At 41.5% G+C, this 18,514-nt stretch overlaps 1 pseudogene; it reads left to right on the top strand.

Annotated features, from left to right (window-relative positions):
- LOC122544430 overlaps nucleotides 1–18,125 on the top strand; it is a 21,732-nt pseudogene extending 3,607 nt beyond the window's left edge.
- The last annotated feature ends 389 nt before the right edge of the window (nucleotides 18,126–18,514 follow it).

Here is an 18,514-nt window from a genome sequence, read left to right as displayed (position 1 = left end):
GGACAAGTCTGGACAAGTCATGGGGACAGTGCTGAGCTGGAAGTTTGGAATTAGGATGAGGTGGGGGAAGGGGAAATGTGGTAGCTGTTGAAGTTCAGATTGTTGCCCTGGGGTTGAAGTGTTCCGAGGCGGAAGATGAGGCGTTCTTCCTCCAGGCGTCTGGTGGTGAGGGAGCGGCGGTGAAGGAGGCCCAGGACCTCCATGTCCTCGGCAGAGTGGGAGGGGGAGTTGAAATGTTGGGCCACAGGGGCGGTGTGGTTGATTGGTGCAGGCGTCCCGGAGATGTTCCCCCTTCCCGATAACCAACGTTTCCTTTAACCTGCAACACAGTGCAGTTGTTGGAGGCACCGTGCATACTGGTTGGCATGCCAATGCAATGCATTCCTCCTTTGGATTTAAAATGTTCATTATTTTTAAAGATCTTCATAATCATTTTTATGTTGGCAATTAAAAACCGTAATTGTTCTCTTTTGCTCCCCTGCAGAGTTTTCCTTTCAACTGAGACTTTGGAAAATTAATCTGAAAATGTGGATGATTTTGCAAATGGTTAACAAAAAAAAAACATTTGAAACCAAACAAGAGATTTTTGAAAAGTGTTTGTTTTAAAAGGAACTTGCCATGAGTCTCACTTGAGTCCTAAATACTTGAGTTAAGAGCAATAAAAGTTTTTAAAAAGTAGTCCACAAATTGTAGGGTAGGGAAGGGGCAAAGCTGTTGAAATTCCTGTCTCCATCTCTCCAGCAAGCTCCCCCCCCCCCCCCCCCACACACCCACCTCTGTCCAAAGGTGGTGTTGCAATCATGTCCACCGTAAGTCCCCTAAAAGCTATGTATGTTGTATATCAGTGATGTCACAGCAAGCTTGCATTTATGTAGCACCGTTAATATAAAATGTTCCAAGACATTTCCCAGAAGTGTCACCAGACAAGTCTGACACATTCTATTAGAAGGCTTGGCCAAAGAGATTTAACTTGACGGAGCATCTTAAAAGTGGTTCATAGCTCCTAGAAAGTGGAGTTGCAGGTAGATAGGATAGTGAAGAAGGTGTTTGGTATGCTTTCCTATATTGGTCAGAGCACTGAGTATAGGTCATGTTGTGGCTGTTGGTTAGGCCACTTTTGGAATATTGTGTGCAATTCTGGTCTCCCTCCCTTCAGAATAATGTTGTGAAACTTGAAAGAGTTCAGAAAAGATTTCCAAGGATGTTGCCAGAATTGGAGGATTTGAGCTACAGGGAGGGACTGAATAGGCTGGGACTTATCTCTAGAGTGTCAGAGGCTGATGGGTGACCTTTATAGAGGTTTATAAAATCATTCGGGGCATGTATAGGGTAAGTAGTCAAGGTCTTTTCCCTGGGGTGTGGAAGTCCAGAATTAGAGGGTATAGGTTTAGGGCAAGAGGGGAAAAATTTAAAAGGGAGCTAGAGGGCAACTTTTTCACACAAGAGGGTGGTGCACGTATGGAATGAGCTGCCAGAGGAGGTGATTGAGGCTGGTACAATTACAACATTTAAAAGGCATCTGGATGGGTATATGAATGGGAAGGGCGTAGTGCTGGTAAATGGAACTAGATTAAGTTAGGATATCTGGTTGGCATGCTTGAGTCGGACCGAAGGATCCTGTTTCCATGCTGTACATCGCTACGACTCTGAGAAGACAGCCAGTGAGATTTAGTAGACAATTCGAGTGTGGGATCTAGGCAGCTATAAATACAGCCAAGAGGTGAAGCAGATCTTGTTGATATCAAGGATAATTGTGCATGCACTCTGGATTTGATTTGTAATGGAAAGTGGTGATAATGCTTGTTCTTTGTGGGCCTGATTTCGTTTTCTGTGTTCTAAATGTTATTTTTGTTTTAAGCAATGTCTTCCTACACCTGCATCACGTGTCATGTGGCTTTTGGCGATGCTGAGATTCAGAGGTCTCACTACAAAACAGATTGGCTCAGATATAACCTGAAGCGTAAAGTCGCAGACATGCCTCCGGTGACAGTTGAAAACTTCCAAGAACGTGTATTGGCCCTGAGATCAGCTGTCGAAGAGAAGAGAAAGGGGACTGCTACAGACTGCACTTCTTGCGGTAAAAGATTTGTCACATTCAATGCCTATGATAACCATTTAAAATCCAAGAAACACCAGGACGCAGAAAAGAAGTCCACTAGCGTCGCAAGTGAACAGCTGGAAAGGCTGAATGTGAAAGATTTGGAGATGGGGCTAAGCAAGTATAGAATGGACAAAGGTACCGCGAATCTAGCCATTCAGCTGGCTCCCTCAAAGAGGAAAAAGACTGTTGTCCCAGTAACTGAAGACTTTGAGTCTCAGGTCACAGCTAGCAGCAAACAGAACAAGAAGAAGCCTGACAAACCACCTCGGTCACTCTGGTTCAAACAGCGAGCCACAAAATTGGAACAGCTCGAGTATTTTGAGGAGGAAACTATGATGGAGGATGAAGATGATGGTAAATAATAGCAAATCAACATCTTGTTTCTGGTTCAGTTTTAACAACTGTCTATAGGATATGCCCACTGCTCTAAAGTTTCCACCACCTTCTCTCTTGTTAAGAAATATTCTAACTCCTAAGCACAAGGTAACTCATTTAGCAATTCACCAGTATTTATTTCGATAGAGTGGAGAGTGTATCTAAACAACCAGCATGTGATGGCTGTACACTCCTAATACTTCAGACCCTAATTAATACATGCATTAAACACATTTTGATAAAGTTATAGAAATGCCTTACTGACAAAAAGGTACTATTTGTGAGCATCTGATACTTCTGCAACCTCAATTATTTAAAATTTGTTTTATAAGTGTTGCAATTTGTATTTCCTTTAACAAAGGTGTTCTCAGTAATAAATGATTTCACTTCTGGGTACGTTAATTTTGATTTAATTGATTTATTGTCACATGTGCTGAATTACACTGAAAAGCTTTGTTTCTGAGCATTGCAGGAAGATCACAGTAACAAAAGATGTACAGATCAGAAAGGCTTAGTGGAATGGAAGGTACATTGCACAGGGTGTGCACTAGGTGAGAGCGTTGTTAGCAAGGTCAGTAATATTTGAAGTTAGAGAGTCCATTCATCAGTCTAATAACAGCTGGGAAGAAGCTGTTCCTGAACCTGCTGGTGCGTGTTCAGGCCTCTGTATCTTCTGACTGACGAAAGAGGTTGTAGGAGATTTTTACTGCACTCCTGGGCACAATGGGACCTAGTTAAATTGATCTCCACTTGATTGACTGAGAAAATGTTGCCAGCTCTGAATATATTCGCACTCATACATTGTACAGAGATTTATATCAAATGGAACACTGTTACATGTATTATAAGTTTAAAAATGCCTTTAGTTTCAACTTTGCACTTTTTCTACTAGGTGAATGGGAGGATGTGGATTCTGCCTGTGATGAGGAGGAACAGTTTAAAAACGAGAGCCGAGCAGGTAAGCTGAGTGAAGACTCTCCACCTGGCAGTATTCCAATAACAGACTGCTTATTTTGTTCACATCACTCTCGATCTCTATTGAAAAGTATTGATCATATGACAAAGACGCACAGTTTTTTTTATTCCTGACATTGAATATTTAGTGGATCTAAAGGGTTTGATGAAGTACCTGGGTAAGTAAGAACGAAATGTACATTTTGACAATGTTCTTAATGACAAACTAATCCACTTAGCTTTTAATAAGGCATAAACTGTAGAGGAAAATTAAATAGGGTCGCTGCTGAAAATTGTCTGATAAGTGCGACAATTAAAACCAGTCATCTGAAAGGGTGGTCGTCTTGCTGCGTTGAATCTTCATATACAGTGATTCAGACCTAGTGAAACAGGGATCCTTTGATCTTTTACCTCTCACTGTGTAACTAACATTCCTTCCCCAGCTGTGTTGCTATGGAGAACTGCCAAGCAGAGCTAGCATAAAAGAACACTAAACAAACTCCTGGACACAGCATTGACATTTTCTAAAAGTATTAATATTTGACACACAACTGAGAATTTGGTGAAAATTAATCTGGCTGAATTTGGTTGTGAGTGATCTTGAGTGAGAAGTGGGACTATACCTTAATCTGATGGTCTCACTTTCATATCGCTTGGATGAGTGAAGACTCAGAAATTTAAGTCTACCATCAGTTGGACATAATAGCCAGAGAAATATGACCCACCTATCATTTTTAATGCATAGTAAATTGACTGTCAAAAGACAATGCTTAAATTAGTTTAGTTTTGCATTTCGGAGTTGTAGTAAACTGCTGTTCACGCCACACTCTGTCTCTATTTTAAAATATTGATCATATGACAGACGCACAAACTCCTTAGTAAACTGTTGTTTACTAAGAAAGTTAAAGCTCTTGTCAAGAGGAAGAAGAAGGCTTATGTTAGGATGAGATACGAAGGCTCAGTTAGGGCGAGTGAGAGTTAAAAGGTAGTCAGGAAAGACCTAAAGAGAGAGCTAAGACGAGTGAGGAGGGGACATGAGAAGTTGTTGACGGATAGGATCAGGGAAAGCCCTAAAGCTTTCTATAGCTATATAAGGGATAAAAGAATGACTAGAGTTAGGTTAGGGCCAATCAAGGACAGTAGTGGGAAGTTGTGAATGCAGTCAGAGAAGATAGGAAAAGCGCTAAATGAATGTCTTTTTCCAGTGTGAATACTGATGAAAAATAATGTTGCTGAGGAGCATACTGAGAAACAGGCTACTAGACTAGATGGGATTGGGGTTCACAAGGAGGAAGTGTTGGAAATTCTGAAAAGTGTGAAAATAGGTAAATCTCCTGGGCCGGATGGGATTTATCCTAGGATTCTCTGGGAAGCCAGGAAGGAGATTGCCGAGCCTTTGGCTTTGATCTTTGTAGTCATTGTCTACAATGCCAGAAGATTGGAGGATAGCAAATGTTGCTCCCTTGTTTAAGTTGGGGAGTAGACACAGACCAGGGAGCCTTACTTTGGTTGTGAGTAAACTGTTGGAAAAGGTGATGAGAGATAGGATGTATAATCATCTCAATAGGAATAAGTTGATTAGGGATAGTCAACACAGTTTTGTGAAGGGTAGGTAGTGCCTCACAAACCTTATTGAGTTCTTTGAGAAGATGCTCATACAGATGGATGAGGTTAACGCTGTTGATGTGGCTTTTATGGATTTCAGTAAGACGTTTTCATAAGGTTCCCTATGGTAGGCTACTGCACAAATTACGGAGGCATGGGATTGAGTGTGATGTAGCAGTTTGGATCAGAAATTGGCTAGTTGAGGGTGGTGGTTGATGGGAAATGTTCATCCAGAAGTTCAGTTACTAGTGGTGAATGGTAAGGATCTGTTTTGGGTCCACTGCTGTTTGTCATTATAAACGACCTGGATGAGGGCATAGAAGGATGAGTTAGTTAAATTTGCAGTTGGTACAGTTGTAGGTTACAGAAGGATATAGGTAAGCTGCAGAGCTGGGCTGAGAGGTGGCAAATGGAGTTTAATGCGGAAAGGTGTGAGGCGATTCACTCTGGAAGGAGTAACAGGAATGCAGAGTACTGGGCTAAAGGTAAGTTTCTTGGTAGTGTAAATGAGCAGAGAGATCTCTGTGTCCACGTACATAGATCCCTGAAAATTGCCACTGTTAGGGGCTGTTAAGAAGGCTTATGATGTGTTAGCTTTCATTGGGAGAGGGATGGAGTTTCGGAACCATGAGGTCATGCTGCAGCTGTACAAAACAGTGGTGCGGCCACACTTGGAGTATTGTGCGCAGTTCTGGTCACTGCGTTATAGGAAGAATTTGGAAGCTTTGGAAAGGGTTCAGAGAAGATTTACTAGAATGTTGCCTGGTAAAGATGGAAGATCTTACGAGGAAAGGTTGAGGAACTTGAGGCTGTTTTTGTTAGGAGAGAAGGAGGTTGAGAGGTGACTTAATTGAGACATATCAGATAATCGAAGGGTTAGATTGGGTGGAGAGCCTTTTTTCCTTGGATGGTGATGACTAGCATGAGGAGGCATACTCTCAAATTGAGGGGTGATGGATATCGGACAGAGGTGAGAGGTAGTTTCTTTACTCAGTAGTATGAGTGTGGAACGCACTGCCTGAAACAGTAATAGACTGATCAACTTTACAGCATTTAAATGGTCACTGAAGCGGCATATGGACGAGAATGGAGTAATGTAGGATTGATGGGCTTCTTATTGGTTTCACAGATGTGATGCAACATCGGGGGCTGAAGGGCCTGTACTGCGCTGTAATGCTCTATGTATTTTTAACTGTTTGGGTTCAAAACTTAAATTTGATGAGATGCCAAAAGATTGTGGATGTGGTTCATTCAGCATTATGGAAGTAGCTGCTTGTGATGCTTACAAAGGTTGGTCTGGGAAACGTTTGCCTGTGGTGCAATGAGAAAGGGCGGTCCTTTTACTCGACTGAAGCTGTCCGAGCTCATATGGTTGACAGCAGCCATTGTAAACGCTTCACAGATGGAGATGTTGCTCTTGAATTTGCAGACTTCTATGACTTTAGGTAACAAAAAATGCCTTTTTCATATTGCATGTATATGAGAAATAATCCTGCTTTTGGTAGAAACTTGGGCACTATTTTAAAAATGTTTAATATTTGACACTTTAACCTAATCGCCTTTTATCTCTCACCATCCATGTTTTTTCAATATTTCCGTCAACCCCACCTCTTTGAGCATTTGCTTATGGGTTAATAACTAGTTTGCTTGGAACTGCACGCTCAAATGTAAACTGCCTAGCCCAATGCTTCCCAGAATTTTTCCACTTTTGACCACATAGCAAGGCTTGGAAATTGTCCTGGGCATTGCAGGAGGTGCTGTGAAGCTTGGGCCTGTTAGTGAGATTACTGCTGTCACAACTGGAGTGAATCTCCGTGATGGCCACTGCTACCTCAAAACCTGGGACCCCAGAATTTCAATTTTCATGGCCCCCACTTTGGGAAGCTGTGGACTGGTCTTTGAACAGGCATGCTTTCTCATCTGATTTAATGATCTCATCCCCAGCTCATCCTTGACTCTTTGTCCATTGTTTCCTCTCCATTATTGCACCATCTATGCTCTTCTGAACTGGGAGAACTAACTTGAAGGATATCTATTACTTTGATCAGTTACCTCTGTCAAAACCACCCTTGACTCAGCAATCAGCTGTATGGCAAACATAACTCTGGGTTTCCTTTTGCTCATATCAAGCACGCCTTGTAAAAACTGATTTCGCTTTGCCCATCGGGATCTTGAGAATCTCTTCTTCAGGGCCATTTGTTCAGCTGTTTTGGCAGATTCCTGGCCTTCTTATTGGTTTTTAATTAGTTTCTCCATCTCTTTAATTCTCAACATACTGATGCATGCTCTGTGAATCTTGTCACTCATCATCTTTTCTTTCTGAAGTTTGGTATACACCCATCAGCTTCTGCTGTGACTCCCCGTTCACCTGAAAAGTTTAGCCTTTTATTTGCAGGGGGACTGAAGTACAATAATTAAGCAGGTATTGTGACAAATTTAGAGGTCTTTGATGAAACGACATCTGGAATGCTGTATGCAGTTTGGGCTTTTGCATTTGTTATAAAATTGAGTAGAATACTTGTGAATTGGAAGGCAAGAAGTTACAAATTTGGTGTTTGGAAAATGCGAGGGAGAGATAGCATTGCATGGTCCCTTTAAAAGTTCAAGTGCTTTCTATTGGCTTGGAGATTTAAATTGGATGTCTGTGAGTAGCAGCTTGAAAGTTTGCAAGTACGCAGCACCCGAATTGAAACATTAGTATTGAAACACTGGACAGTTAGCTGGCCAAGCAGCTGTTTCTTTATTACCAAAACAAATGGATTTTGAATTTAGCCAATCAATTTGAACCAGGTACTTAGATACCAACAAAACCTGTTTAATTTAAGTCTGACGGTTTCGACAACATAGCAACAATTCTGGTGGAGAAATATTAATGTCATCAAGGGTACGAAGAAGGGGGCAGTTGGACAAAGACCCTAGAGCTACCTGCCATCTGGCAGAGCTAACAGCCCTCAACTCCCCAGCAAGAATCGCTGCTCTCTCAACCTCCTCTGTCGTAGAGAAAGCACCATCTCGCTAACAGTGGTACCAACGGCACAACTAGTTAACATTCCTGACAGAAAGAATTGATGCAGAAGGCATTTCTGACTGAAGCATCAATGGAGAAGGCACAGGACATTTTGGAAGCCACATGGACTGGTTGGGCCGAAGGGCCTGTTTCCACACTGTAGGGAATCCAATAAATATAAATAACCTGGTCGTAATTTCGAGAGACTGAATTCTTTCTTTTGTGTACGTGGAACATGTATTTATTGGAACAACATACCATTAGAGTCTTGCTTTATTCGTAAATAGTTAGAAAGGATTTATTCTGCTTGTTAGTAGTTCAATTAATTTGTTCACTGTTAGAGTTGGATAAATAAATTGTTACTTGTTAATTTTAAAGCAAGTGTCAGGGATTTCTTTTATTTAACTACTAAAAGTGGTTAAAGGCAGGGGTATGCCACGTTTCACACACCTTTTAACAGATTGAGGTGAGGTGCTCCTCTGGGTATTTTGGTTTCAGTTTTCTGGGAGGGGGTGGGTGAACCTCAGCTTTATGACATATTTAAGGAACAATATAACTGCTTTGGGGGCAGTACAGTGAAGGTTCACTAGGTTTCTGGGATCAAAAGACTGTGTGCTATGAAGAAAAGCTGATTAAATTGGGTCTGTGTTCTTATGGTTTGAAGAATTAGCAGTGATTAAGATTATGATGGGTCTTAACAGAGCAGAAACCAAGATGTTTTCCATGGGTGGGGAACCTCCATCCAGGGGAGACACTTTTAGGATTGGGGCTGATGATATAGGATTGAAGTGAGAAATTTCTTCCCTAAAATGGTTGTGGTTCTTTGAAATTCTTTACTCTGAAGTGCTGTGGATGCAGCAACATTGCATATGTTTGATATGGATTGATTTATGTCTCTAAATCCAGAGAGAGGGGAGCAGAGTGGAATGGATTGAAACACGAGCAGCCACAATCTATTTGGAAAGTAGTACAGGATTGATTGGTCATGTATGGTCTATTCCTATTCCTGTTTCTTATGTCCTTATGCCCATCAATGTCCTTTCCAGCTCCCTGTGGTTGCTAACATTATAACAGCTAATTGCTCTTAGACACTATCTCTCCTTCCTCCATCTGTTACCCCACCCTTTGCCCTTAGGTCTTTGCAACTGCCGTTTCATTGCCAACCCTTTTTTTTGCCCTCTGCGAGCCCCTTGAACATGTTAATGCTTGTGATGAGGAAAAGAAAAGATGCAATTTGCTTGGAGAAGCCAATGGTGACCTCGGTGCTAAGGGTTTTCTTTGTCTTGGTTTGGATTTCTGTGTCTCGGATGTATTTTGTTTTCCTATTCCCAAACAGCAAGCTCTGTTTTCACGCACTTCATGATTTCTGTTTAAACGTGTTCTCCTTCTAACTGTTGGGCCACATAGTGTCAAAGAAGTCTGATAAAACATAATCAGTGAAAGCCTAAATCACAATTTCCCACCTTGTCACCTGTCAAACAGACTCAGAGTGTAGACACTATAGAAATCAAAATAGGATAAATGGGCTTGAAAGGCGTTGGTAAATAGCAAGATGAATAAATTTCCCTGTAAATATCTGCTTTCTGGCCATATCTTTTTTATTTTATAAGCAAAGTAGAAAGATTAGTAGTTGTTATTTATAGGCTGTGTATCCTGTTTATCTCGTGTCAGCCATTTTGTGTCTTAATGCTGGAGCAGGCTGTCTCATTTTATTTAACTCTTGTCAACCATTTTGTGTCTTTCAAACATGGACCACCCTTACATATTCCAGTACAAGAAACTACTTTAAATCTGTTTGCTGACATTTTTTATTTTGCTTCTATGCCTACATAGAGGGAGTTATCCTGATCACAAAGATGGAGAAGATATTGAAATGAAAGCTGCAGATGTGCCAACCAAGAATTTGGAATCCAATGAGGAAACAATGGAGCTTGTGTTTCCTTCTGTTTTGTATCCAGCCCTGATATGTCATCTCGCATCTTTGTTACACAGACTAGGTTGAGCAAGTTCCATGTTTATGCACTATGTTGATAAATTAAACGAGAGCACAATCGATGGTAATAAGTGAAATAATGCAGATGCTGGGAATCAATTTAAAATTGAAGTGCTGGAGAAACTCTGTGGCAGCATTTGTGAAGAGAGAAACTGAGTAATGTTTCAACTCCAATATGGCTCTCTTCTCCCGAACTGTTAAGGCTTTTTATACTGGATTGTTATAAGTAATTATTTATTATTGCTCCTGAGCAGACACTCACTGTAATGTATTTTGGTTTGACATTTTTATTGACAAAAGCTTGGTATAATCCTGTTTCCTGATCTTCAGATTGTCTGAACCCCTTTTGGCCTCACTACCATTTTCCTCCATATTAAAATACAATTCTTTTCGTGGGATACCCTTGGGAAAGTGGTGTTGTGCCATTTTCTCAAACTACTGCAGTTTGTATAAACATATACCATGTACTGGTCAGGATGATTGTGGCTTAGAGGGAGAGTACAGGTTGATCCCTTTCTTATGCTACCCTTGTTCTTTTAGTGAATAGAAGTTGCAGGTACTGTCTAAGGAGTGTGGTGGAAATAGATTCAGTAATGACTTCCATAAGGAAATTGAGTAATCATTAGAAAATAAAATGTTTGGCTTATTGAGAAAAGGTGGAGAAGTATGATTGATGGAATTGTTCTTGGAGAGAGCTAGCACAGAAAAGTCAATGGGCTGCCCTTGTGTATGCCTAAAAAGTAAGCACAATGAGGGTACAATCCTATGTATTTTCAGCTGGTAAGTTGTTTGAGGAAATCTGATGTATTTTTGACTTGTGTTTCATTGTTCACAAATCATTATGGTTGGTTATGCAAAAGAAAATCATTCTAGCTTACTTATTATATTTTCAATTTCTAGATGTTCTATTCTTCTTTCTTTTAAAATAAAAATGAATCAAGAATTTGCCCTAAGACTGAACCCTTTTAAATTTCAGAACATCTTTTCTATAGTACTTTTACAATAATCCAAAACCAGCCTTTAAATATAGATATAAGTATAGGTAACTTTATACTTTACCCTGATGTGCTGCATTTACCTGAAGGGACCTGGAGTTCTCTGGCATTTTTCCATATTTACTGGGAAATGGGCTTGAACGCTCAAGGCTGTTTGTGTATTACCAGTAAATCAGATTTTTAGCTACTAATGTCTCAAATGTTATACGATAAGTAATAAGTAAAAAGAACATTTTCCAGAACAAATAACATAATTGTGGGCAGCACGGTGGCACAGTGGTTAGCACTGCTGCCTCAAATCAGATTTTTAGCTACTAATGTCTCAAATGTTATACGATAAGTAATAAGTAAAAAGAACATTTTCCAGAACAAATAACATAATTTTAGTCACTTTATCAAAATGTATTGTCAAGGATTTTAACAGTAGTGTTCCACTACTTTGGGATTACATGGACGATCAGTTAACTTAATGAGAGCATGCTCATGCCATGTTTTGTCAGAACACCATCAAAGTGCCTTTTGTTCATCACTGTCTTGAGCTTAGACAATCCATTCACTCAATTCTCTTTTAGGTAGATTTGGAAAGAAAAAAATAATTTTCATATTAGGCCTACAATAGTGCTTGTGGTTTCATTTTAACACATGCATTTGATTTATTGTATGGGCGTAGAGGGAGGACACGGCAGGTGGATAGAAACAGTGATCAGTGTCAAATATCAAAATGCAATTCTCTTCTGAACCACTTTTCCTATTTAAAAACAAGACGACTTCAGGCATTGCATTAATGAAATTCATTTTTGTGCTGGTTAGAAAATGGAGTTGCAATTTATTGTTACCTCTCTTTTGAGTAGGGCTTTCTCATAAAGAAAAATGTCATGGCATCTACCTGACACTGATGCTTCATTTTGTATGTGTAGTTTCCTATTTATGATGATGCGGAGGTGCCGGTGTTGGCCTGGGATGGACAAAGTTAAAAATCACACAACACCAAGTTATAGTTCAAAGTTTGTGAGTAGATTTGTAGCTCGGGTGCTCGTTGTTGTGGTTCTGTTCGCCGAGCTGGGAATTTGTGTTGCAGACGTTTATAAATGCCGGAGGAAACAACACAGAAGCGCTTCACAGGAGGCTCCCAAGCACTGAGGATGTCACCTAGACAGGGGACGAAACGTCTGCAACACAAATTCCCAGCTCGGCGAACAGAACCACAACAATCATGTTAAAGTCTGACAGGAAGTACAGGCTTTCGGAGTCTGGAAGTTTTTTTCCCGAGGGTGGAAATGTTAAATACTGAGGGGGGGCATAGATTTAAAGTAATAGGAGAAAACTTTAAAGGAGATGTGCAAGGTAAGTATTTTTTTCAAACTTCCTTGGTGCTTTTAGCTACCTAATGAAGGAGCAGCGCCCCAAAAGCTTATTAGATTAGATTACTTACAGTGTGGAAACAGGCCCTTCGGCCCAACAAGTCCACACCGACCCGCTACCCACCTTTACCCCTACATTTACCCCTTACCTAACAGTACGGGCAATTTAGCATAGCCAATTTACCTGACCTGCACATCTTTGGACTGTGGGAGGAAACCGGAGCACCCAGAGGAAACCCACGCAGACACGGGGAGAACGTGCAAACTCCACAGTCAGTCGCCTGAGGCGGGAATTGAACCCGGGTCTCTGGTGCTGTGAGGCAGCAGTGCTAACCACTGTGCCACCATGCCGCCCTTATACTTTCAAATAAATCTGTTCAACTATAACTTGGTGTTGCATGATTTTTAACTATATATGATGAACATTACTGATTAATAGGATCTCAAAAATAGAAATTATAATACTTCCTGTGATTGTACATTTGAAAAGGAGTTTTGTGCCCAAGCGGCATGTTTGGTGTCAGGAAGGGCTTTTAATAGAACATGGAACAGTCAGCACAGGACCAGGCCCTTTAGCATGCCATTTCAGCACTGACCATTCCAAACTCATCCCATGTGCCTGCACATGAGCCATGTCCCTTTATTCCCAGCCTGTACACATCTGACTCTTAAACTATCATTTCTGCTATCATACATGCTACTGCCACTTACCCTGGCAATGCATTCCAGGCACCTCTATTTTTGAAATAAACACTTGCCTTGCACATCTCCTTTAAACTTTTATTCCTCTTCCCTTAAACCTATGTCCCCTTAGATTTGACATTTCCACCCTTGGAAAAAGACTCCCAATTATCCGATGAGTGGCCTTCCATTAGCCTCTCAATTTTATATCCCATCAGATCACCCTTCAGCCTCTGAATCTCTTGCAAAAACAGTTCAAGTTTGTCCAACTTCTCCTTACAGCTACTACACACCAATCCAGACATCATCCTGGTAAACCTCTCTTGCACCCTCTCCAAAGCCTGTACATCCTTCCAATAGCGTGGAGGCCAGAACTGCACAGAATACTCCAAATGTGGCTGAACTATAGTTGCCACACGAGTTGCCAAATTTTGTAATCATTTCCATGACCTATGCATTGTCTTGACTTTACTGCCACTTTCAAGAGGCTATGGACTTGCACGCCAAGGTGTCTCTGTACATAGAACGTAGAACAATATAACACAGGAACAGGCCATTTGGCCCACAATATTGTGCAGAATATGACGGCAAGTTAAACTAATCCCTTCTGCCTGCCTGTGGTCAATATCCCTCCATTCCTTCCTTATTCATGTGTTTATCCAAAGGCACCTTGACCACCCCTAATGTATCTGCCTCCATTCCTACCCCTGGCACTGTGTTCCAGGCACCTACCACTGTGTTTTAAAAAGCAAAAGTCTTGCCCCTCATAGCTCCTTTGAACTCTTTTTTATCCCCCCCACCCCGCGCGCACACCTATCCTTACCTTTAATGCATGCCTTCTAGTATTTGATGTTTCAATGTTGGGAAAAGATTGACATGTCAACCATGTCTATGCCTCTCAAAGGTTTATGAACTTCTATCAGGTGTCCCTCTGCCTCTGCCACTCCAGAGAAAACAAGCCCAGTTTGTCCAGCCTCTCCTTGCAGCTCATACCTTCTAATCCAGGTAGAGCCTGGTAATAGTAGTCTTCTGCACCCTCTCAAAAGCCTCCACATCCTTCCTGTAGTGTGGTGTCCACCAATGATCACCAATACTCAGTGTGACCTAAACAAACTTTTATAAAGCTGCAACATCACATCCTGACTCTTGTATTTGATGCCCCAAGCAATAAAAGGAAGCATGGCATGTGCCTTCTTTATCGTCCAGTCTACTTTTGTGGCCATTTTCAGGGAGCTATGGATTAGGACCCCAAGATCCCTCTGTACATCATTGCTGTTAAGGGTGTTGCCATTTAATGTTCCCTTAACATTTGATCACTGAGTCTCAACACCTCATGCTTGCCTGGATTGAAATCCATTTGCTATTTCTCCGCCCATCTCTTCAACTAACCTATGTCCCATTCTATTCTTTGACAAGCTACTGTATCCACAACACCTCCGATTTTTGTCATCAACAAACTTACTAATCCACCCATCTACATTTTCATGCAAGTCATTTATAAAAATCACAAATGGCAGAGGTCCCAGTGTGGATCCCTTCGTAAAGCTTCTTGTCATAGACCTCCAGCCTGAAAAACAGCCTTCCAACACTCCCCTCTGTCTTCTGTGGGCAAGCCAATTCTGAATCCACCCGGCCGAGTCGCCTCAGATCCCACGCATCTCAATTTTCTCCCTGAGCCTACCACGAGGTACCTTGTCAAAACTCTTACTAAAATCCATGTAAACAACATGCACTGCTCTATCCTTATCAATCACCGCAAACAAATCAATCACGTTAGTAAGATATGAACTGTCCTGCACAAAGCCATGCTGAGTGTCCCTAATTAGGCAATTCTTTTCCAAATGCGTTTAAATCCCATCCCTAAGAATCCTTCCAATAGCTTCCCGTCACTGGTCTACAATTTCTTGAATGATCCCTATTTCCCCTTCTTGAACAGAGGAACAACATTAGCTACTTGTCAGTCCTCTGGGGCCTCTCCAGTGGCTAGAGAGGATACAAAGATCTTTGTCAGTGCTCCTAAAGGTCCTGCCATTTGCTGTATGCTTTCCTCTTGCATTTGACTGCTCAAAATGTACGACCACACATTTGGCTGGATTAAACTCCATCTACCATTTCTTTGACCACTTTCTAACTGGCCTATATTCTGCTGTATTGGTTGATAACCTTCCTTACTATCCCCACTATCCTTATAGGACAAATAGGAAGACAGCTAACGATCCGCATCCACGAACATCAACTAGCCACGAAACGACACGACCAGCTATCCCTAGTAGCCACACACGCAGACGACAAGCAACATGAATTTGATTGGGACAACACTACCATTATAGGGCAAGCGAAACAAAGAACAGCCAGGGAATTCCTAGAGGCATGGCACTCATCCACAAACTCCATCAACAAACACATCGACCTGGACCCAATATACTGGCCACTACAGCGGACAGCTGAAACTGACAACCGGAAGCGGCAGGGACAGGCCACTATAAATGCTGGAGGAAACACCACAGAAGTGCTTCACAGGAGGCTCCCAAGCACTGAGGATGTCACCTAGACAGGGGACGAAACGTTTGCAACAAAAACTTCCAGCTCGGCGAACAGAACCACAGCAACGAGCACCCGAGCTACAAATCTTCACCCAAACTTTGAATTACTATCCACAACTCTACCAATTTTCAGTGCAAGTTTACTAGTTGGGCCATCACATTTTTTTCACCTAAAGCCTATTACTTATTACAAACAGATCCCAGCACTGATCCTTCCAGAGCACCACTGGTCACAGACCTTCAGTCAGAAAAGCACCCTCCACAGCTGCTACCTGTCTGCTATGACCAAGCCACCTTTTCCAACTTGCCAACTCACCGTGTATCCCATGTGACTGAACCAGCCTACCATGAGGGACCTTGTCAAATGGTTTGGTCAAGTCCCTGTAGATTCAATTTGTGAGACAAGAACTCACCCGCATAAAGCCATGCTGACTATTCTGAATAAATTTATCAGTGCGCTTGTTAGCAAATGTCCAACCTATGACCAAATGCTGGAAGGAAAGTTATTGATGGGACTGTTGAAGATGGACTAGCATACTACCTTAGACTCTTGCAGTGATGTCCTGTGGTTGAGATGATTGACCTCAATACATCAGTAATAACTCCAACCAGAAGTAATTTATTTTTCCCCGTGATTCCTATTGACTTTGGTTTTGTTCAGTCGCTTCAGTACCATACTTTGTCAAATGCCACCTTGATGTCGAGGCCAGTCATCTTACCTCAACTCTGGAATTCACCTTTTTTTTTTGTCCATGTTTAGACCAAAGCTGTAATGAGGTCAGGAACTGAGTGGGCTTGGTGAACATCATTGTGTTTTGTCAAGAACTGCTTGGTAACCCTGCTGACAATGCCTTCCATTATTTTGATTTGAGAGTAGACTGATGTTGGATTTGTTTTGTCTTTTGTGGACAGGACTGTACCCAGGCAATGCCAGGTGCTCCAAGCATCAAACTAAAGAAATATTGAATAAATTAAATGCGCTTGCAATATTTTTAATGTGCTTTTCTTTTGCTGAATTTTCATAGGTGCTAGAATTGGTCATCGATCGTTGCTGAGATATTGTAAACAACATTTTGGTATTTCTAGAGCAGTGGCTACTACTGGGACTTGCACCTTGGGCAGAGTGCTGCAACAATACAAGGCATTAGGCTGGTCAAGTGAGCTTGGTAAGTCAGAAGAGTAATACTATGGATAGTGGAAATCTGAAGTTAAAAGCCTGCTGGAAACACTTGAGTTTGGCAGCATTTGCAGAAAGAGAGATACAGAGCTAACATTTCAACTCTGATCTTTCATCAGAACTAGAAAGAATTTAAAATGCAATAAGAGCAGCATGGTGACGCAATGGTTAGCACTGCTGCCTCTCAGTGCCAGGAACCTGGGTTCGATTCCACCCTCAGCCAACTGTCTATGTGGAATTTGCACATTCTCCCCATGTCTGCGTGGGCTTCCTCCGAGTGCTCACATTTCCTCCTGTAGTCCAAAGGAGTGCTGGTTAGGAGGATTGACCATGCTAACTTGTACATAGTGTGCAGGCTAGGTGGATTAGCTGTGGGAAGTGCATGGTCCCAAGGATATGGTAAGGGATTGGGTTTGGGTGGGATGCTTTCCAGAGGATCAGTGTAAATTCGATGGGCCAAATAGCCTGCTTTTATTTTGTACAGATACTACAATTATAGAGTCATTTAGCGTGGAATCAGGCCCAACAAGCCCATGCTGACCACAATCCCAAACTAAACTAGTCCCACCTGCCTGCTCTTGGCTGATATCCCTCCAATCTTTCCGATTCATGTATCCATCCATATATCTTTTGAATGTTGTAATTTTATGGTGTCTACGGTAGCTGTGAATGAAAAGGTAATGAACGATTATTGTCTAAGTGGGGGGGTGTGGGGGGGGGCGGGGTTGTTGCAGCAAGGAATAAGCAATGGAGGCAGAGGTTGTTAAGCTCTGTGATGAGTCTGGAATGCTGAAAAATACCCATCTGAATCTTTAGCGTGATTTGTGATTCCTGATTCAAAAAAATTGTGTTCTGCTGACTGATGCATTAAATAAACAGTGAGCTGAGCTTCTCGTGTGTTTGCTTGAATGTACCTTGAGTGCTTGAAACCTCTGAATTTGTGGAAAATTCCACTTATTTTGTGGATTCCGTTTTACAATCGAATTAAACGTAAGGTATTTCCTGTTGACAGTATTAAGGTTGATAATACATAATCAACTCCATTTCTTCCTTTAAAAAGATCCGAATGAGCACGAATGATCTGATTGTAAATTGGTGATGATTTTTCACGTTCTCTCTTTCCTCACAGCAAAAGCAGCATCTCAGAGAAAAGAGCGGGGCATGCAATATATACAAAGAATGAAATCCCAAGGGGATGTTGAAGACAGCATTGTCCAACAATGCAACAGAGCAGATGCATTTCAGACCTCAAATCCTATTTTAGCAATTGCCAGCAGACACAATGTACAGGTTACCTGGCAACTGTGGCGGATATTTGCAGCACTGTACTTTAGAATTGTTGATGTCTTTTCTGATTGAGATTTCTGTTTTTACGCATTTGCCCTGTTTTCATAATGTGGAGGAGCTGATGGTGGACTGCGGTGGGCAAAGTTTTTTAAACAAAAATCACAACACCAGGTTAGAGTCCAACAGGTTTATTTGGAAGCACTAGCTTTCAGAGCGCTGCTCCTTCATCAGGTGGTTGTGAAGCAAGACCGTAAGACAAAGAATTTATACCAAAAGGTTATTGTCATGCAAGTAAAATGATACATTTAACAAACCTCGATTGTTGTTAAGTCTTCCATCTTTTAGAATGGGTTATGGTTTCAGTTCATTAACAAGTAAATCCCAGAACTACATTCTCAAGATAAGTTAATGTTTTATTAAAAAGTAACATTTCAG

Source organism: Chiloscyllium plagiosum, chromosome 48 (genome assembly GCF_004010195.1).
Source record: "Chiloscyllium plagiosum isolate BGI_BamShark_2017 chromosome 48, ASM401019v2, whole genome shotgun sequence".
NCBI lineage: Eukaryota > Metazoa > Chordata > Chondrichthyes > Orectolobiformes > Hemiscylliidae > Chiloscyllium > Chiloscyllium plagiosum.
Note: the sequence above shows the minus strand (reverse complement) of the source record. Positions and strands in the feature narration are given on the sequence as shown.